The 23,308-nt window shown below is 36.9% G+C and overlaps 1 protein-coding gene across 8 annotated transcripts in view; it reads right to left on the reverse strand.

Annotated features, from left to right (window-relative positions):
• LOC150108741 (uncharacterized) overlaps positions 1–23,308 on the reverse strand; it is a 189,706-nt gene that overhangs the window by 151,567 nt on the left and 14,831 nt on the right. For 4 of the 8 annotated variants that reach the window (XM_090416193.1, XM_090416190.1, XM_090416192.1 and 1 more), the window contains exon 2: positions 18,749–18,807. The exons of 1 other annotated variant lie outside the window; for it this stretch is intronic. The gene's annotated coding sequence lies outside the window, so the exon portion shown is untranslated. Of the gene's footprint in view, positions 1–18,337; positions 18,380–18,748; positions 18,808–23,308 lie in introns of those variants that run through there. 3 more of the 8 variants (XM_090416197.1, XM_090416195.1, XM_090416196.1) reach the window with 3 other exon arrangements.

Genomic DNA, 23,308 nt, shown 5'->3' on the forward strand with positions numbered 1-23,308 from the left:
AAAGAAATATGATTTAACAGCTACTTATTCACCTATTAACAAATTGTCTTCTCATTTTCCTTCTCCTAAAGACAAACGCTCAACTTTATCTCTTCCTGGAGTTTATCAAATTCTGCAACTGTGATCTATCCTATTGTGGACAGACTGGACATTCTCTTGAAAAAAGAATCCAAGAACATCAATCTTCCATTCTTCACAACAAACCTGAAAAGTCTGGATTGGCTCAGGATGGGATTGAAAATGACCACAACATCCTTTGGTCCAGGACTCGCCTCTTACATAGATCCCGTTATAGGTTTGAACGTTTCTTCAATGAAAGCATGGAGGCCTTGCTCCATCATCCCAACCTGAATCGTAATGACTGTATATCTATATCAAAAATCTGGGAAAGTCTAATCAAGATTATTCATTAATTTTTTTTTTTTAATCATGTCTCTACTTCAAAATATTCTGTTTCATACTTAGTGATATAACATCATGCGGCTTGTTCTATTTTAAATGATCTATTGTTAATATTCTAGCTTGCATTTTTTATAACTGTTCTTGTAATACCACTGAGGATGGTCTGCTATTTCCAGACCGAAATATCTGGTTAACTAAATATCTTTCTTGTGTTTACGTGCATTTATCATTCAAATAAGAAAACAATTATCCATAATTAACATAACAGAGGACATAAACTATAGAAAGAACTGGAAAAACCATATAGAAAGAATGAATAAGGACAGATGGCCAAATATTGACTGGAAATATAAACCAAAGGGACACTGATCAAGAGGAAGACCCAGAAGACTTTTAAAACCCTTGAAAACATTACAGGCAAACAATTGCCTAATACACAAATCCAAGAAGAAGAAGAAGTGCCCAAAACTTGAAATCAGATCTCTTTTCCATTGCCTCATGTGCTTTCTCAAAGAATTTTTTTAAAAAAAATATTTACTCAGTTGATATTCCAAGTCACTTTCCTTCTCACAGTAAAATTCAGTGGGAGGTTTTGTTGTAGAAGTAAAAAAAAACTTGAAACTCTGGATAAGACCTACGAATACTTGATGGATTAAAAAATACTGATCCCAAAAAGGAGCTGTAACCACTTCCTTTAATTAGAGGGAATATATTTAGGCCTATGCTTTTTTTGATATTGAGCCCCATATCTATGGTAGATATTGTTTCTTTTACTACTGAGGTAAACAATAAATTTTAGAAAAAAAAAAAAGTGAGGAAATGATTGCAGTCAACCACAAAAGAGATGCTTTTTTTTTGTAATGGCATTCTTGTAGTTACACCATTTGTAATCTTAACAATTATGATAATAGTAAGTTATTTTTATACAAGAAACACACACTATGTGTTATGGGTTTGCACAAAATCCCATAGCACATCATTGTCATATATAGGCAAAAGATTAAGGATAAAGAAAATAAAAAAGAATCTATTATTATTACACACTCCATGAAGTTAACAGACTCATCATGGGAGGTTCATTCAGCTGACTATGATATGATATGATAAACATATTTATCATACTGATTCTTAAAATCATTAACACTCCTTGCAATGTAATGGTAATGCATTCCATTCACTGATATTTCTCCATGTAAAAAAATAGACTCCTCACACCCATCTTCACCACATTCTTACATAACTTCCAGGGATGGCCTCTGGTTCTTCCCTTCTTGCCTTCAACTGATTCCTTTGAGTTCTGATTCGCTGATCTATTGATTCCTTCTTTTGAGATATTCAAAATTAGTGTGAAAACAAGGTCAACCAACCGTGTTATTGTTGGTTGAGTGGGTTAACACGAAGATTCACAAACACATGAATGTTTGTGAATCTTTAGGTAGAGGATGAACTTCATCACCCATTGTGAGACTATCACCCTGCTTATTCAAGACTTGACATAGCCTGAACAAGTTCTGTTCTTGGTCTCTATTATATTATAGCAAAGTTTCTGGACTGCGTAAAAAAGAAATAAAAAACAAAAACATAAAAAAACCACCAAAATACTTTAATGTACTTAGGTTTACAACCTTTTGTCAGTGGGAAGTGCATAAGACTTATTATTCACGTTTTCTCCAATTGAATTTGGAAACATCTTTATGTTGAAATACAGCATTAATAATTACTAGTCTATGTCCTGAACAAAAATCATGCAAGTAATTATCCATTTTTATTAGCTTTCATCTTTCTCCAAATTTTTCCCAAATATTTCTGTGTCTAGGAATTCACTTCCCACACTCCTGTTTAGGTTTCCTACAAGAATAACTTTGTCAGCTGCCTTCTCTAATTATTCACAAAATTCCTCCACCACTCTCCCTTAGTAGAACCTGCCAACAACACCACTGGTATTGATATAGGTCTTGCAACTGTTTGTGTTGGTCAGATGAAAAAATCTTCCATGGGAGTAGAGGCAAAAATAAGTCTCACTGTGCTTGCAAATAAGTATCACACTACTTCAAATTGTCTGCCATTCAAGATTATTTTTGAGTTTAGTATTAAATACTATAGCTACCCCCCTCCTTTTTCTGATTAATAATGCCTGAATACACCATTTTGTAGTCAACATTTAGATGTTTTTGTCTTCTTTGTTTTGGCAACACTAATTATATCGATGTCATACACCTTTAAATCTTCTGTCAGTTCCATTTCTTTTCCAGTAATACTTCTTATGTGATGATTCCTACCTTGAGTTTTGCTGATGCTGAGTTTCAATTTGTTCCAGCAGCTGACTTTTCACCATTTGCCCTTGTTCCCTGACTGGTATGACATTTAATCATACTGTACTATTATTGTATTTTGGTTAAGCCAATATAAAATACAGTTTAGTTAGCCTATCCACATTTGTTCAGTATCCTCCAGAATAATATGCTGTAATGGGGGTGAATTATGAGAAGATGGGGAGTGAACATTAGATCAGAAGACTATCAGTTCTTTACTTTCCATAAAAGGCCATGTGGAAGGCACCTCCCAGTTATCTAGCTTATCTAAATGAATACATACATACTCTGCATTTTCTTCTCATGGTTTACTAGTAAGCCAAGAATTCATCTTTTGGGGAACTTTTAATCCATTCTAACTATGTGGATTGAGCTACAGATGTTTCATTCTATTGAAATACAACACACATAACTGTTTAGTCGTTAGTGAGATTTTTTTGACATTCACACCTTCTTGTAATCCAAGAAATTATGGATATATTGTAAATGTGCTGATAAACTTTATATTACATATGAAATATGAAGTTTACCAATATCCTTGAATTTTCACAAGTCTCTTGCTTTGAATGACTGTTGTGAACATCAACACAACATTTGTGTTGATGTTTAGAGAAAACACGTCTGGAGATAATTAACGAAATTTATTTGGGTAATTAAATTATTATGCCAATATTTTGCCTTAGTCACCAAGATATATTCATTGCCACTAAAGCATACTAGCAGGAGGGCAAACAGAGACCAAGGGAGGGACGTAGTCCTGTAATCAGTGTGGTAATCTTGTTGAAGGTCCTACGATGATGGTCTCTCAGATTTTTGAGAGATAAGGGCAACTAATTTTTGGTATAGTTTGAAGTTCTGTATGTTACATCTTTTAAGAATGTGTATTTTTCCTGAAAAATACACATTCTTAAAAGATTTTTCACATGAATTTTTCACAAGAAGATATCTTGTGTGAATTTGTGTGTTCTAGATTGTTTTTCTTTTCTTTTCTTTTTGGAGAGGAGAAAGAGTGTGGAGAGGGATACTGATTTTGTGAAGGGGAAAGCCATTAGCTAAAAAAGCATTCCTAATGTGATCGATTTCATTGGAGAGGATAGTGTGGTCAGGGCAGATGGCTCTATCTCAACTATCTAAGGTTTCTGATAACACCATACTGCTAGAAGGGTTAGTGATGTGAGATGATGGATGTATCTTCCAATATGGGCAAGTTTACTGTACAAAGAAAAGTATAAAGATTCATTGGATAGTCATGACAAGATTATCAAGGAAGGGCAGACAGTTCTCTGTAACAATGAAATTGATCCACTGGTGCTGGCTGTTGAGGTATGCTAAAAATGTTACCAACATATCCCAGCCATGTGGCAAAATGGATAACATACCATCATCGGCAGTGTAGCCATATTGTTAGTTTGAGAGGAAGGGTGTAGTTTAGGCAATGCCATAATATAGAAGTGTTACATTGTTTACACCTCAACAGCCAACAATACAGGACCTGTTCATCACTGCTGAAAAGGAAAACAATACCAGTCTCCCCTTTCTTGACACTCCTGCACTTGACTCTCAATGGATCCTTATCCTTTTCTGGCTACAGAAAACTTATTTACACTGGAATTTACATTCATCATTTATCATCCCCTACCAGCAATATAGTGCTATCAAAACTTTAGCTGAGCTAGAATCATCAGGGACAATTTTTTGATCAATGACTTTTACCCTTCACAAAAATCAACTCTCTACTCTACCTCTATCAAAACCCAGAACACAAAAATTTGCCATTTCCTACATCCAAGACACTTCAAAAATTGGATTCTTAAAAGATACAACATACACACCCTTCAGGCCAAAAATTAACTATCCTTATCTATTCATTTAAAGATCCTCTTGATCATCAAGATCATCCTGGTGTCAATAGTATCCACAAACTAACTTACTTAGACAAACTGGAAGTACAGTTAAAATTCATTTGGAACACAGAAACAATGAGACAATACTACATGTACACACAAGGATTAAAGTAAAATTATTGATTTCCAAACAGTTCAACCTGAATATTACAGGTCATCATCATCATCAGTTGCTGTGAGGTTAGCAAATACATGGCAGACTGTTAGGGTGCTAATAATGGATTATTTAAAGCATACGAGCCACATGATATCATAAGGAACAATGATGCGGAAGAGATGTTGTAAATAAAAAAAACTTTTGATGACTGATGAAAATTGGACTTTACCAGATTTCTGGTAAGGACTGGGTCATTACATTTCAAGTCAGGATGATGGAGCAAGGCTTCAGCACTCCCTTTAAATAAACATTCAAACTTGAACTGGAAATGGTGGGCTAGTCATATCTTACTCCACTGTTATCTGCTGACAATGGATAGAAACTATGCTCATCATCTACATTACAGCCATTCTAGAGTAGGAGACCATGCCATCCATACACCAGATCCAATGGGGGGAGGGGCTTCCTTTTATACAAAAGCAGATAAATCTGAGAGACTATTTCTAAATTCACCATGGTACTTCAACATTCTCTAACATATCTTAATGAATTTGGCTGCTTTATTTTATCAAAAATCTGGGAGACCATCATATTGAGACCTCCAGCAAGATTCCATCACGGCATCCATAGAGGGTGCCAGTTAGGACCATAGGATCCCATTTTTCACTCTCGATATGCATTTGCCTTTCTATTGGTATGCCTCCATGCACGTGCTCAGTGTACTTCTTTGTGCCCATGAAGATACCTTGGTGATCAAGGTGAAACATTGGTGAGATAATTTAATTAGCAAAATGCATTTAGTTAGTTGATTATTATCTCTAAATGTGTTTTCTCCTCTAAACATCAAAGTTAATAATAATAAATGTCTAAGCATCCATACCAGAGTAGCATAGTGTGTGTGGAGATATTAATATCATTTTTAGTCACAACAGTATTTGAAAGAAATGTCTGTCGACATGACAATAAATGGATGATATGAGTAGTACAAACATGGCCAACCATACTTGCCTTAAATGGCACTGGTCCATCCGTGTGTGTTCTACATATATCACCCATTTATTGTCCTGGAAAAAGGAAAAACATTTCTTCTGAATACAGTGGTCACTAAAAATGACATTCATTGTTACAAGAGATGACATATGGTATAACACTCTGTTGCCATAAAAAGCATGAAACATCTGGAAAGATGCCACATTTGGAATGTCTTAATAAATAGTGCTGTGTTTTGCCACATTATGAAAAGCACATCTTACATTTGTATATTTTGAAATGTTCATGATATTGTAAATATGCCAAACAAAGTAAGAATGGCAAGATAATACTGACACTGATTAATCATTGCATTATCAATATATTTTTAATTTATCACCATCGTTATGAACAATGATAAGATTGCAATAAAACTAGTTTTATTTCCCCCCCCCCCCCCCCCACACACACACATCTATAAAGAGAGAAAATTTGGGAACCAGCTATTTTAAATCTACCAACAATTGATACCTTATGGCTATCCTAAGTCAACTTTTATGCTAAACTTAATGCCACACTAAAAAAATAAATAAAATAATTTACTAAGCTACTGATATTTCACCAAATTTCAAGCTAACACATCCAAACCATGCAATTATTATTATTATTAACCTAACTCCACTGACACTGATTAATCATTGTATGTTTCAGATCGTGTGAGTGATAACATTGTCGAAAGTGAGAATCTAGATAACATCGATATTCGAGGTATGAATGAGGATATTTGCGAGGTAGTACCTGATAGCTATGAGAGTAGCGTGGTAAGAGAGAATGAAGTTAAGCATACAGAATGATTGAATGAATCATCGGAAAATAAAAATGATGACACTGACGCAATGAGTGAGATAGCTCTATTACATGGAGCAATACATGGAGTAAACCAGCAACTGGAACGTTGGCAAAAATCTTTAACACGCGTACCGACTAATAATCGGCAAAAGTATGATAGAAAAAATAAGGGTATGATAGTGAGTGTAAACAAAATGAAAGAGCGTGTGTCGTATGGAGATTTCCTAGTAAGAGATGTGTTAGTTGAGAGTTTAACAAAATCGTACCATCCCGGTGCGTGTTGGTAATTGACTCACTGCTAATTGACTCACTTACATTCTTTACGGTCGCACCGTAAAGAATGTAAGTGAGTCAATCAGAAGGCAAAAACAGCAGGTGAAGGAACTGATAGTGGTAGCAGGTACAAAAGATTTGAAAGGAAACAAAAAGGCTATGAGTGAGGATGTGAAGAAATTGCTTGAGGTAGCAAAAGAAAAGAGTGAGAGAGTTAGGATGGTGAGTCTGTTACCATGGCATGACAGTATAGAAGGAGGGTTATAAAGAGTATAGAAGGAGGGCCATAATTGCTAATGACTTTATGCATGAATTATGTTTGATGTGTGGAATGAGTTCGATGGGCAAAAGAATTTATATAAAATGGATGGATTACATTTGAATGGATTTGGTGTGCGGAGACTTGAAAAGATGTTGTCGAATGTGGTCGAAGTAAATGTACAGAACCAGGGAAACTAGAGTTATTAAGGGGGGAGTAGATATGCAGATTTTAGGGAGACAGTTGAGTGTGTGAATGTGTGTAATATGCCCAAGCGAGTAGGAAAGACCACAAATCAGAATGGGATAGTTAGTATAAGGCATCAAAATAGGGATGGGACAAATCGGCTTCTTCAGTTCATGTATACAAATGTCAGAAGTATTAGGAACAAGAAAGAAGAATTTTTGGGCTTGGTTGGCACTTCCAGACCACAGGTTATTGGCATTAGTGAAACATGGCTGATAGAAGATGACAAAGCTAGTGGGATTGAATGTGAGGGGTATGGTGTGTTCAGGAGAGACAGGGAGAATAAAATGGGGGGAGGTGTGTTATTGATGATAGCAGATGAGCTACAGCCAAGGAGAATAGAAGTGGAACCGCAGGATAGAGATAAGAGCACATTTGAGCCTATTTGGTGTGAGAATGAAACTAGCAGAACAAATTATACAGTTGGGTGCTGATGTAGACCAGGTAATGGAATAGATGGTGGAGATAGTATGCATAAGCAAATAGAAGAAATGGAAGGAGGGTAATTATTATGGGAGATTTCAACTATGGTAACATTGATTGGAAGGAGGAGAGGGCACATGGGAGGAAGGAATTCGATTTTATGCAGTTATTAAGGGATAACTATCTGCGGCAGCATGTAATGGAAAATACTAGGGGTCAGAGAGTGCTTGACCTAGTAATTGCATCTGAGAATTTGGCTGTAATGAATATGACCACGTTGCCACCAATTGGTGAGAGCGATCATAAGGTCTTGGCTTGGGAGGTGGCTAAAGGTGTGAAATTTACAATTAAGACAGGGTACATGTGGAATTATCGGGCTGGTAAGTATGACAAGCTTAGGAGATTGATTGGTACAGTGCCAAGGCATGTAAAACTGCAAGGGCTAGAATTTGACAGTGCATGGGAGGCAGTTAAGAAGTGTTTGCATGAAGCAATGGCTGACTGTATACCTAGAGTCCGAATAATAAATCAAGTAGGGGTTAAATGGATGAATAACACCATTAAGCTTGAGCTGCAAAAAAAGAAACAACTATGGAGGGAATTTAAGGAGAAAGGTGACCGGCAGGCTCATGAACCGTATAAAGCGCAGGCCAGAAGGGTGACGAGTGTGGAAAGAAAAGCAAAAAAGGATTACGAAAGAACATTGGCCATGCAGGCTAAAGAGAATCCTAAACAGTTTTCTAGATATGTAGCAAGTAAAAGGAAAAATGTGCATGGCAGAATGATTTTAAAGAATGCCGATGGTAGGGAGGTAACTGAATCAGTTGAGAAAGTTGAGTTACTGAGTGAGCACTTTGCAAGAATATATCATCCAGGTGGTGACATTGCAGAAATGAATGCACCAAAAGTTTATATGGGAATTGTGGTGAATGAGGTGGAGGAGTAGTCTATTACAAAACCTCAATGTCAACACATCTGTGGGATTGGATGGTATACCAGCTCGTGTCGTACGTGAAGCAGCTAAAGAATTGTCAGTACCCTTGACCATTCTGTTTAATCTGAGTCTCGGATCTGAGTTAGTCCTGAGGGGGTGGAAAGAGGGGAAAATAGTTCCACTGCATAAAGGAGGTTCCAAGACTGCTGTTGTAAATTACCGACCGATTAGCATATCAGGAATCATTGTCAAAGTCTTGGAGAAACTAGTCAAGAGAAGAATACATGACTGGATAGATGAAAATGGGATACTGTATGGGGGACAACATGGTTTTGTGAAGGATAGATCATGCCTAAATAATTTGCTCACGTTTTATAACACAGTAACGACCAAACTGGATAAGGGTAATGGGTTTTCAGTGATTCTACTGGACCTTGCCAAGGCCTTTGATAGGATACCACATGGAACTCTAATAAGTAAACTGGAGCAGATGGGGATGGATATAGTGTTGGTGAGATGGATAGGTGGGTGGTCGATGGAGAGATACCAGAGAGTAGTTTATTCAGGAGTGGAGTCCAAAAGACGGCTTGTGACTAGTGGTGTGTCGCAGGGTTCTGTTCTTGAACCACTACTTTTCAATTTGTTCATTAACGATATAGGAAAGGATCTGAGAGGAAGTGTTCACTTGTTTGCTGATGATGCAAAGTTGGGTAGAGCAATTGTGAGTGCACAGGATGTCAAAATTTTGCAGGATGATTTGGATAGTTTGAAGGACTGGGTTAAGGAAAATAGATGTCAATTTAATGTGGCAAAGTGTAAGGTTATGCATTTTGGAGTGAAAAGATTAGCAGCAGTATATCACATTGGTGGAACTATACTCCAGGAGATTGATGAGGCCAGGGATTTGGGAGTTTTGGTGGATAGGGAGTTGAAGTTTAGGGGGCACATTGCAAAAGTGGCTAAAACAGCTCATCAAATCACTTGGTTACTGAAAAATACTTTAACGAGCAGAGACAAACAAGTTATTGTTCCTCTATATTGAGCCCTGATAAGACCCCATCTGGACTACTGTGCCCAGATATGGGCTCCAGGGTTTCTTCTTCATGGGGAGGAGGTGGAGAGGATCCAGAGACGAGTGACCAAGATGGTGGCAGGTCTGTGGAATGAACTTTATGAGAACAGATTGAAGATTTGTGGGCTGCAAAAATTGGTTGATAGGCAGAAAAGGGGTGATATGATTGAGACATTAAAATTACTGAAGGGTTTCTATAAGATTAATCCAGAAGATATTTTTGAGAATAGGGCTGGTGGTGGGAGGACTAGGGGCCATACATGGAAGCTGGGCAAAAATGTGGTTAAAAGGAGTGTTAGAGCGAGGTTCTTTACTTGGAGAGTGGTAAATGAGTGGAATAAGCTACCAGAGTCTGCTGTGGGTGCTATGACCGTGAATGAGTTTAAGGCGAGGTATGATAGATACTGTGTGAAAGACGAATAGTTGTTCTTGACATGATGTTAGAGCCTCCCTCGATGAGTCTGTCGACTCCTTGGAGTTGCCCATAATAATAATAATAATAATAATTATCAATATATTTTTAATTTATTACCATCGTTATCAACAATGATAAGATTGCAATAAAACTAGTTTTATTTCCCCCACACACATTTATGAAGAGAGAAAATTTGGGAACCACCTATTTTAAATCTACCAACAATTGATACCTTATGGCTATCCCAAGTCAACTTTTATGCTAGACCGAATGCCACACTAAAAATAAATAGAATAATTTACTAAGCTGCTGATATTTCACCAAATTTCAAGCTAACACATCTAAACCATGCAATTATTATTATTATTAACATATGACCTCCATGGAGTCAGAGATTCATCGTGGGAGGTACACACTATCGCACACAATGCTCGTCCGACCATGACTTAAAACTGATTTAATGTGTTTACATTCAAAACACATTCAGGCAGTGCATTTCACTCATCAACCACACTCCATGCAAAGACCCTTCTCCTTACTCTGCTCACACCCTCCTTATAGTATCCAACGAGTATCCAGGGTAGAACAATAGGTAGAACCTATTGTTCTACCCCTCCCTCTCCCATTCTATGAAAAATCTCTTCCATGTCAACCTGATAACAAGCCTGACAGCTTATATGTCCCTGTCATATCTCCCCTCTTCCTCCTATTCACGCGGCTTTGCAACTTACATGCTCTCAATCTGTTCTCGTACTCCACATCCCAAAGACCACTGCCCACCTTTGTGAATCTTCTCTGGAATCCTTGTATCATATCCTCATCACCATGAAAACCCTGCGATTTGGTTGTCAGGTTTTGCGCATTATGTGTGATGGAGGGCAGATCTTTATACTCAGATTCTGCAACTAATGCAAAAGAAGGAAGGCTGTTTCAAAAGACAGCATTAGAGGGAATGAATGAATGAATGATGAGGAAGAAACATTTTTTCTTAGAGTTTGGAGTTGAACTATGAAATACGCTGCTGGTGTTACATAAGATTCCATTCTTTCACCTACTTTTTTTTTCTTTATATCAGTGACTTTTTCCACTTGTCTGCAAAGCCAATACACATTCTACTGATGATAGTACATTGTACTTTGTTTCTCATTTGACAAACCTGGCACTCCACATATTACCAAAACTTCTAAAATATCATCTTCTGCAACCCTACATTCTGAATCTCTGAACCCGTCTTCAATGAGTGTTGATAATGTGTGGGCAGTATTTATAATATATTTATGCCAGGAGATTGGAGTGTTCCGATGAAGTGAAATCTTATCTTTTCTGGAGATTTGGATGTTGTTAAAAGTAAGCCTGGAAGAAAAGTACTCTTTTTGTGAGAAATAAAAAGAATTTGAGTATAATTATCATTGAAAGAAACAAATGATAATAATACTCGAATCCTTTTTATTTCTCACAAAAAGAGTACTTTTCTTCCAGGCTTACTTTTAACAACATCCAAATCTCCAGAAAAGATAAGATTTCACTTCATCGGAACACTCCAATCTCCTGGCATAAACATATTATAAATACTGCCCACACATTATCCATCAAATCAAGTTTTCTTTTCTCATTTAACAGTGTACTTTGCCTCTAAACACTATTAAATCTATACAAATCACAAATCTATCTAACAACTGAAAATGGTTCTTGCATTCGGGGTGGTACTCCTCAGAGCTCCTTGAAAATACTTCTCATTAAAATACTCATTGCAGAAGATAGAGATTATGTGAATTAATGACCTATCTCTCACCAGTTCATTCCATCTTCTTTTACACGGATGTTCAATTGCTTCTGCTTTCATTTTATACAAATACTTCTGTAAACATTATTTATAAGAATTAGAATTGAAAATTCTCCAGCTATTTTCTAAATCTTTTAAAACATACATAGCAGTTATTCAGCTTACTTCATAGTTCAACTCCAAACTCTAAGAAAAAATGTTTCTTCCTCATCATTCATTTATTTGAATGGATTTGGTGTGCAGAGACCGGAAAAAGTGTTGCTGAATGAAGTGAAAATGGATGTGCAGAACCAGGGAAACTAGAATACCAAGGAGGGGGGGGTGAGTGGATATGCGGACATCAGTGAGCCAGTTGAGTGTAAGAATGTATATAATGTACCCGAGCCAGCACTAAGGACAAAAAATGGGAATGGGACATTTAGAATAATGCATTAAGATAGGTGTGGGACAAAGGGATCACTGCATCTCATGTATACTAATGCCAGGAGTATTAGGAACAAGAAGGAAGAATTTTTGGCCTTGATTGGCTCTTCCTGGCCACAGGTTATTGGCATTAGTGAAACATGGCTGACGAAAGATAATATAGTTAGTGGGATAGAATGTGTAGGTTATAGTGTGTTTAGGAGGGACAGAGAGAATAAAATGGGGGAGGGGTGTTATTGATGATAGCTGATGAACTGCAGCCAAGGAGAATTGAAGTTGTATCGCAGGATAGTAAAAGGAGCTCATTTGAGGCTATTTGGTGTGAGATTGAGACTGGCAGAATAAAATATACGGTTGGGTGCTGCTATAGACCAGGTGATGGAATAGATGGTGGAGATAGTATGAATAAACAAATTGATGAAGTGAGTGGAAGGAGGGTAATTATTATGGGGGATTTCAACTATGGTAACATTGATTGGAAGGAGGAGAGGACACATGTGAGGAAGGTAATGGATTTTATTCAATTATTAAGGGATAACTATCTGAGACAGCATGTAATTGAAAATACTAGGGGTGCAAGAGTGCTTGACCTGGTAATAGTATCTCAGAATTTGACTTTAATGAATATGACCATGTTGCCACCTAATGGTGAGAGTAATCATAAAGTCTTGACCTGGGAGGTGGCTAAAGGTGTGGAATATATATTATAGACAGGGTATATGTGGAATTACCATGCTGGCAAGTATGACAAGCTTGGAGATTGCTTGGATCAGTGGCCTGGCATGTACAACTGCAAGGGCTGGATGTCGATAGGTCATGGGAAGTGGTCAAGGAGCATTTACAGGAGGTTATGGCTGATTGTATACCTAGGGTCCAAATAGTAAAACAAGTAGGGGTTAAATGGATGAATAACACCATTAAGCTTGAGATGCAAAAAAAGAAACAACTGTGGAGGGAATTTAAAGAAAGGGGTGACCTGCAGGCACACGAACGGTATAAAGTGCAGGCCAGAAGGGTAACGAGTGTGGTAAAAAAAAGCAAAAGTGGATTATGAAAGGAAACTAGCTATGCAAGCAAAAGAGAATCCCAAACAGTTCTTTCAATATGCTGCAGCAAGAAAAAACTGTACACGGCAAAATGATTTTAAGGAATGACGATGGTAAGGAGGTCACTGAATCAGTCGATATAGTGGAGTTACTGAGTGTGCACTTTGCAAAAGTATAACATCCAGGTGGTGACATTGAAAAAATGAAGGAACCATTAGTTTATACGGGAATTGTGATGAATGAAGTGGAGGTGAATAGTCTATTACAGAACCTTAATGTGAATACATCTGTGGGATTGGATGGTATACAGGCACAGGTCTTGCGTAAAGCGGCTAAGAAATTATCAGTGCCCTTGACCATGCTGTTTAATCTGAGTCTCGGGTCTGGTTTAGTCCCGAAGGTGTGGAAAGAGGGTTAAATAGTTTCACTGCATAAAGGAAGATCCAAGACTACGGTTGCAAATTACCGACCGATCAGCATATCAGGAGTCGTTGTCAAGGTCTTGGAGAAAGTAGTCAAGGGAAAATACAGGAATGGATTGATGAAAATGAGATACTGTACAGGGGACAGCATGGCTTTGTGAAGGGCAGATCATGCCTCAGTAACTTGCTCAAGTTTTATAACAAGGTGACGGCTGAACTGGATAAGGGAAATGGGTTTACAGTGATACTGCTGGACCTGGCAAAGGCATTTGACAGGATACCACTTGGAATTCTAATCCGTAAACTACAACATATGGGAATGGATATAGGGTTGGTGAGATGGATAGGTGGGTGGTTGATGGAGAGATATCAAAGATAGTTTATTCAGGAGTAGAGTCCAAAAGACGGCCTGTGACTAGTGGTGTGCCGCAGGGTTCTGTTCTCGGACCACTGCTGTTTAATCTGTTCATTAACGATATAGGGAAGGATCTAAGTGGAACAGTTCATTTGTTCGCTGATGATGATGATGCAAAGTTGGGTAGGACGATAGTGAATGCAGAAGATGGCAAAATCTTGCAGGATGACTTGGATAGATTGGAGTTCTGGGCTAAGGAGAATGGATGTCAATTTAATGTGACAAAATGTAAGGTTATGCATTTTGGGGTGAAAAGATTAGCAGCAGTATACCACATTGGTGGAACTGTACTCCAGGAGATTGATGAGGCCAGGGACTTGGGAGCATTGGTGGATAGGGAGATGAAGTTTAGGGGGCACATTGCAAAAGTAGCTAAATCAGCTCATCAACTCACTTGGTTTGATAAATACCTTGACGAGCAGAGATAAGCAAGTTATTGTACCTCTGTACCGAGCCTTGATAAGACCTCATCTCGACCACTGTGCCCAGATTTGGTCACATCGGTTCCTTCTCGATGGGGAGGAGGTGGAGAGGATCCAGAGGCGAGTGACTAAGATGATAGCAGGTCTATGGAATGAACCATATGAGAACAGGTTGAAGACTTGCGGGTTGCAGAAACTAGTTGTTAGACGGAAAAGGGGAGATATGATTGAGACATTAAAATTGCTAAAGGGATTCTATAGGATTAATTCAGAGGATATTTTTGAGATCAGGACTGGTGGTGGGAGAACTAGGGGACACCTATGGAAGCTGGGCAAGAGTGTGGTTAGCAGGGGTGTTAGAGATGGGTTCTTTACTTTTAGAGTGGTAAATGAGTGGAATAAGCTGCCAGATCTGTTGTGGGTGCTATGACAGTGAGCGAGTTCAAGGCAAGGTATGATAGATACTGTGATAGTTGTGTGGACATGATGTTTAGGGCCTCCCTCGATGAGTCTAAGGACTCCCTGGAGTCGCCCGAAATAATAATAATAATTCCTTCTAATGCCGTCTTTTGAAATAGTCTTCCTTCTTTTGCATTTCTTGGAGAGTACAATCTACAACTCTTCTAGTCTAATGATAACAGGTTTCTTCACCTTTCTGCTACTATCTACAGTACTAATGTATTATAGGGTGAGCAGTCTCTTGTGGATGAGAATACAATAAAAGAAAACGAGAACTGCTGGCCTGGTTTACCAAGATAATAGCCTGCCTGCTCTTTAACTATGAAGCTGTGGGTTCAAATCCCTCTATGATGTTTGAAAAAAAGATGGGAGATGATTTTGATAGTTTAGATGTGAACCCACCAGCCTGCTTATCATAGACCTGAAGTAGATTAAGAAAAATGTTAGGCATGTACAGCAAGATTTTCAAATTATACACTAAGCCAGAGCTTCTTAAACTGTGGGTCGCGACCCCAAATGGGGTCACGTAACCGAACGTGGGGTTGCGAAAAATTAGACAGTAAAAGGTTTCTGAATGCACAACGACCAAGAATTAATTCAGATTCAAAGCTATTGTTTGTAATTCTTTATGTAAATGGTAAAATTATATGTATACCAAAGAATTGTTTTAAAATAAATTTCTTTATGATTTACTATCAGTAAATGTTTGATTTGTATAAATATTTTATATACCCGGGGTCACGTAAAAATTTCTTGGATGAAAAGGTGTCATGAGTGGAAAAAGTTGAAGAAGTGCTGCACTAAGTCACTGTCGCCTATTGTAGTAAATGTATGATAGGTTTACAACCTTTAATGAATAGGATTCGCATAAAAAAAATTCATAATATTTGTAGTAGAGTAAAAATTTATACATGTATACAGTAACTTCTGTAACCGTCAGAGAAAGGACAAAGGATCCCAGGTCAAAAACTGATGTATGGTAAAGTGATGAAATTCATCAGTTTACCATACTGAGATGGAAGTGCAGGGAGTAAACTGCAAGTGCTACCAGCAGCGGATGACCGATTACACTCACCGAACATGATCATAGGGTGCTACGAAGGATAATACGTCGAATGTGGAGTTCCAGATCGACTGGAACATGAATCTGCATAAAAACATTCATAATCGAGACTCACAACATGGATTTCCATGGTAGGACCACAATATGCAAGCCCCATATTACCCGAACCAACATAAAACATCGTCTTCAGTAGTAAAAGAGTGTGGAAGCTTCAAAAGCTGTTATGGAGTGACAAATCACCTACATCCTCTACTGAGCTGATGAACAGGTGTGGGTGTGGCAGATGCCTGGTGAACATCTCTTACCAGAGTGTGTAACCCCAACTATGAAATTTGGATGTGGCAACGCAATGGTCCTGTTTTTCTTAGTTTGGATTTGGACTTCTGTGTTTGTGGTCACAAACATTGAACTTCGAGAGGAATCTGTGAACATTCTGAACAATGCAATGCTTCCTATTTTGTGCCATTTTCTATGGAACTGACCATTGTCTCCTTCAGCAAGACAATATCCTGTGTCATAAGGCTGCTACAGTAACTGTGTGGTTTGTGGTCATGAATGTCACCAGACTTCACCGATCTCCACAGAACCCTGATCTCAACTCTACTGAACATCTGTGAGATGAACAGGAGAATCGATCGAATATGTGTGTAAATATATTATTTAAGAGACATCATCCACCCCACAACAGTCCAGGACCTCATTACTCACTGTTGCTATAGGACACTTGTGGAAAGTATTCCCTGTAGGACTACTGTAGGTTTGTTTCTCATATTATGGTGTCTCTGTTGACTTCTTTCAAAGCTGTGTGTGTGTGTGTGCGTGCGTGTGTGTGTGTGTGTGCGCGTGCGTGTGTGCATGTAAATATATTCTTTTACTTTGAATTTCACCATGAAGGGATGAGAATCTATCTTACATTTAGTACCATAGGTGGACTAAGAGTTAGGTAATTCAGAAATCCTAGTCTCAATGCTAATCATGAAAATTGTTCAAGTACTAAAATGGGTAGTGGTCTCACACCTGGAGATGAAATTCATCTATCAATTCAAGACATTCATGAACATCCGTATATATATGGTGAGATTAAAGCTCATGGCTTGTTAGTTTGAAAGTGAGTATGCTACCCACTAGACTTACCATAGGCCAGCAAAAAATAAATAAATGAAATTACTGCAGGGAGAGAGAGAGAGAGAGAGAGAGAGAGAGTAGGTATTTTTAGGCAGCAATTTCAGATAAAATCATGAGTGAAACAAGTGTTGCTAAGATAAACATGGATTTTATCCCCTTAACTTATATAAACATGGATTACTAAAGAATTTTTTAATATTTAGCTACAATACATTTTAGAAATTAAGTAGTCGTTTCACCTTGCAAATTAACTTATGTTAAAGGAGAAGATATGTTTGATGGATTCTTTTTAAGAATGTGCCATTACTGGACCTACTACCTGCTGCTGGACACCTCCTGAAAATGCATATCAGGAAATGGTGATGACTGATATACCATCCCAAAATTTTATATCACCTGACTAACATGAACATCATAAGCTATATTTGAATCAAAACTTTGAGGAGAAAAATGTGACAACAAATCGAAATTTCAAATATCAACATGCTTGCAAACTGTTTAATATAAACATGATTCTTTAACTTGCTAAGTTAGATATAACATGGATTCTGAATACTGTTATGAATAGAAAATCAGGAAAATAAGACAATACAGGTGATTCAAGGTTGCATTTTTTTTTTTTTTTTAACTAATCCAAGGCAACTAAGCAAAAATGTGTGTTTTCTCTGTGTAACAAATTAAACAACATTTCTGATCACATATACAGTAACTGATACACCTTTGCAACTAATGATTGGTATTGATGCTGCAGTATATTTTGAAGGCAGAAAGTATCTTGAAACTTAACAATTTTTAATGCCTCTAAACGTAAGTTCAGGATTATTATTTTTATGGCTATGTAGCCTATTTTTGTTTAGGAGTACCCCTCCTAAAGGGGTACCTGTAAACAAAAATGATATTTACTTAGAGGAGTAACATGGGAATTTTCCCAGAAATAATATCAATATTAAGTTTAGGAGAAAAAAGCAATAAAAAAATAGATAAAAAATGTTTGGTCTCCAGAGCTCAGTTGTTGCTAGCTTACCTCTAATTCACCAACAGCATTAATGCAACACAGCTTCCCAAGTTTTCTCTGTGTAACAAATTAAACAACATTTCTGATCACATATACAGTAACTGATACACCTTTGCAACTAATGATTGGTATGGATGCTGCAGTATATTTTGAAGGCAGAAAGTATCTTGAAACTTAACAATTTTTAATGCCTCTAAACGTAAGTTCAGGATTATTATTTTTATGGCTATGTAGCCTATTTTTGTTTAGGAGTACCCCTCCTAAAGGGGTACCTGTAAACAAAAATAATATTTACTTAGAGGAGTAACATGGGAATTTTCCCAGAAATAATTTCAATATTAAGTTTAGGAACTTAAAAAAAGCAATAAAAAAATAGATAAAAAATGTTTGGTCTCCAGAGCTCAGTTGTTGCTAGCTTACCTCTAATTCACCAACAGCATTAATGCAACACAGCTTCCCAAGCCTTCTGCAAGGTTTTGCTACAGGAGGAAAAAAAAAAAAAGAAAAACAAATACATTTTGTCTATTGGTATTTCATAATGAACAATAATGAAATCTATTAAGTCCTTAACTGAAAGTGTACTCCAATTCAAGTGATGTATCAAAACAAAAGAGGAACAGTTACTATACGCTTTCCCTAACACTATTAGAAATGTTGATAGTCAGAAATTTTGTTTCTTTGTTTAGTTAGAAATTACATTATACTAGAAAATAAATTATATTCTTCTTCTTTTATCAATTAGAGATGCCAAGAAATGATATTTTGGTGCTTAAGGGTCAAAGCTATATAACTGAGAGGACTGGCAAAAACAATGGGGGTTGTTTTCGCCAGGGAACCAGGACAAACAGCAAACAGTCAGCTACTGGAACAAATCCTAAAACCCACCCCAAATCAACATCACCAGAGTTCAAGATCAGTACTATCAACATAAGAAGCATAAATGGCAAAACAAATGGAGCTAGCAGAGGAATTGGATAAGTACCAGATCGACATAATAGGGGTGACTGAAACAAAAAAAGGCAAAAACTGGTGAGATCTTTATGAATAATAAATACAAAATGTTATATTCGGGAAATGACAATCAAGGAAAAGAAGGAATAGCCATAGTATTCAACACTAAATACGAGGCTAATCTTGAATGGCAGGCGGTCTCAAGTAGAGTGATGTGGGCAAATATGAGAATGGGGAACTGGACAATGAGACTTGTTTGTGCCTATGGTCCCACAGAAGGTTCTACTAAGGTAGAAGTGGAGGAATTTTTTGATGCTTTAGGAAAAGCAGTTGACACGATGAAAACGGAAAAGTTGGTCCTTGTTGGGGATCTAAATAGAAGTATAGGAAATGATTGTCACACATACACAAATATATTGGGAAAATTTGGAGAAAAGAGTAAAGCTAATAATAATGGCAAATACTTGTTGGATTTCTGCTCAGGACATGGACTGGTTATTGCTAATATAACGTTCCAGCATAAAAATGTGCACAAATTCACATGGAGAGAAGAGGCAAGGAATAAGAAAAATCTCATTGACTATGTTATTGTTGATAGTGATGTTTTCTCCCTGGTGCAGGACACCAGAATGTACAGAGGATTTGAAATTGGAAGTGATCACCATTTAGTCTTGAGCAGGATAAAATTGAATTTCATATTGAAAAGAAGAACATGTAAGAAAATTTTAAAGCAAATAATAGTTGAGCAGCTCTTAGATGTGAACTGTAGACTAAAATACAGAAACATGATTGAATAAAAAATGAAAGAGTTTGAGAACAGGAACCAAACGTTGGAGATTCAGTGGCAAGCCCTGAAGAAAGCACTGACTAATTCAGCCAGTGAGGCAGGTGAGGTTGTTCGTAAGGATAGAAAAAATCAGAAAATAAGTCAGCTTGAAATCTTAGAGAATACAGACACAAATGTAAGAAAGCCAAACACTGTGTAAAACTAGTTAATCAAAAGTAATGGGAAGACTTTCGTAAGAACCTAGAAAATAAATATCAAGAAGGTGGCAATATATTCTGGAGGTTGTTGAAGAAGCTCATTTTACAGCATTCTTTCCTCCATGGAGGAAAGAATGCTGTAAAAGGAATTAGATATGATAAAGGTGAAATGAAAACAGGAGAAGAAGATATTCTTGAAGTATGGAGTAATTACGTCGAAAAATTGCTAAATGAAACAAGCAGTAATGACAGCACAGTGATAAAAAACACTGACCAGGCATGCAGTCAGGAATACATATCCATACTTGAAGGTAGAGAAGGCCATCAAAAGCTTGAAATGTGGAAAGGCAGCAGGAGTAGATATTTGACCAGAAATGCTCAAGTATGGAGGTATAAAAGTCTTGCACTGCATGGTTCAGAGGGCCTGGACACAGGGACAAATTCCAGATGATTGCAGTACAGCTCTCATAGTACCCATATATAAAAAGGAAAATAAAACTCAATGTGAGAATTACAGAGGTATTTCTCTACTGAGTGTTACTGGTAAGATATATGCAAGTATACTTGAGAAACGATTGAGAAGAATTGTGGAAGAGAAGCTTGGTGAAGAACAAGCTGGATTCAGGCCAAATAGAGGCTGTCAGGATCAGATTTCACAGACAGTTGAGAAATCATGGGATTATAACAAAGATCTGTATTTTAGTATTTAAGTTTTGTAGATCTGGAAAGGCATACGACAAAGTCCCAAGAGAGAAGTTATTTGAAATGATACAGTTATATGGTGTCAATGGGGCATTATATCAAGCAATACTTAGTCTTTATTTGAGTTGTAAGTCAGCAGTTAGAATTGAAGGAAGTACAGGAAGGTGGTATAATGTTAAATCCGGTGTCACACAAGGATGTACATTATCCCCTCTGTTATTCATTATCTATATGTATCATCATGAAGGAAAGTGGTAATAAACCCGATATTAAAAATGGAGATGTTAATATCAGCTCTTTGCTTTATGCAGATGATGTTATACTTTTAAATAAATCCACTACAAGTCGGCAAGATTTCCTGACTAAAGTCAATAACTGTTGTAATAGATATGGTATAAAGGTCAGCATTAAAAAGACAATGACAATGAAAATAGGTAGAAATGTTGATAATATCAACTGCATTGTGAATGGAGAACTTATAGAACAAGTAAAACATTTCAGCTACTTAGGCACGATTTTTAGTGAAGATGGTAAATTAAATATGGAAATAGACAACAGAATCAACAAAGCTGGTCTCTCTTATTCCATATAAATTTATATGGAATAAGAGAGAAATTAGCCAAAACACTAAATTAGCTGTATACAAGACAGTATTCAAGCCAATTTTAACTTATGGATCTGAGAGCTGGGTCAGAAGTAAAACACTTGACCAAAGACTAGAGACCACAGATATGAGAGTCCTGAGAAAGATTAGGGGCATGAACAGATGGCATCAATGGCAATATCATATTAAAAACGACGATATTAGGAAAGAACCTGACATTGTCAGCATCCAGGAACGTGTTAGCAGAGCTAATCTCAGGTGGTATGGTCACTTAAACAGAATGGGAGAGGAAAGATTAGCAAAACTAGTGTTCTCTGCTAGGTTGGCAGAGAAAAGACCGAGAGAAAGATCAAGATATAGGTGGATTGATACAGTAAAAAATGCCTTAGAACAGTGCTCGGCAACCTTTTTAATATGAAGGGTGCAATACTGCGGGCGCTGTGTTGCTGACCTGATTTAAATAATTAAACTTAAAATTACAATTGGCATGAATGGTTTTAAAATGTCTTTCTATATTACTTTTTTAGAAATAGCCACACTATGATTGCATAATAAACAAATACATTTGCCATTATGATTGATAAAGGAAGGTGCTCGCATCTGATCTGACAGATACATGCTAATTGTTAACATCAATATTCTTTTTGTATTCATTTTTTATTTTTTATGGTATTTTATATTCATTCATATGTGATAAAAATATGTTGTAAAAGCAAGGTAAATAAAATAATGTTAAAATTTGAAATCTCATTTTTCTTAAAAACAACTAATCATAGAATTTCTAAGCCTAAAATGAGAGAAAAAATGCCTGTGTCATGAGCTTTCCGTAATTTTCAAATTTTATATTGCGCTCTTCATATTAAAAAGGTTGCTGACCTCTGCAAAATGTACTTTACATTATGGAAAATACCAAGGAAAGAGGTCTGGAGCTTGCTCCACCTTTATTACGAGTTGCCCATAAGGCACTACTTATGTTTGCATCCGCTGAAACTTTTAGTTTTTATATATTCGGCATGAAACTCTTGTAGTTTCTATATTCGGCTATGAAATAATGTTGGATTCAATATTCACTTAATTTGTACCATCATGTATTATATTTGCAGTGGTTTTTCTTTATGTTTTCTTGCATTTTAGCACATACTAGTAATGAATGCATCTCTCAGATATACTGCAATCTACGCTGCAAAATTACCTCTGCGAGCTCCAAAGCAGTTTACAATAACTTCTCTGAGGGCACACAAAAAATTCACTGTGGACGCCATGGTACCCACAGTGAAGGTACTGCATTGCCGACCTCTACCTTAGAAGATAGAAATATAAGATCTGATAATGTTGGATGGAGTCTTGACAGGTAACAGATTGATTTGGAGGAAAATTGTAGATAGGAAGTTAGTAATGATGTAAATTTTCATGTAGCACTATCATATCCTGTACACCCCTTGAGGGTATATATCAGGAATTTGATGATGAGAAATGATATTTACATTTAATCCTTTATCCAAGTGTAAGAAAACAAAGTTTGCATGTGAGGTATCTTTACAAGTAGGTTACATGTATATCAAGGCTAATGACTACACATTAATTACCTTAGCATCTCATAATGAAAAACACACATCCTTTCAAGTATGTATCATGTATGCATTATGGAAAGGGCCATACCCAGACCCCTGAAGACATACCAAGGTTGAAGTAATGTAGAAGTCATATTATTATTACTACTACTACTAACATCTAATCTC

This window comes from Typopeltis vanoorti, chromosome 3, assembly GCF_054136105.1.
Source record: "Typopeltis vanoorti isolate ZY-2024b chromosome 3, IOZ_Tvanoo_1.0, whole genome shotgun sequence".
Lineage (NCBI taxonomy): Eukaryota > Metazoa > Arthropoda > Arachnida > Uropygi > Thelyphonidae > Typopeltis > Typopeltis vanoorti.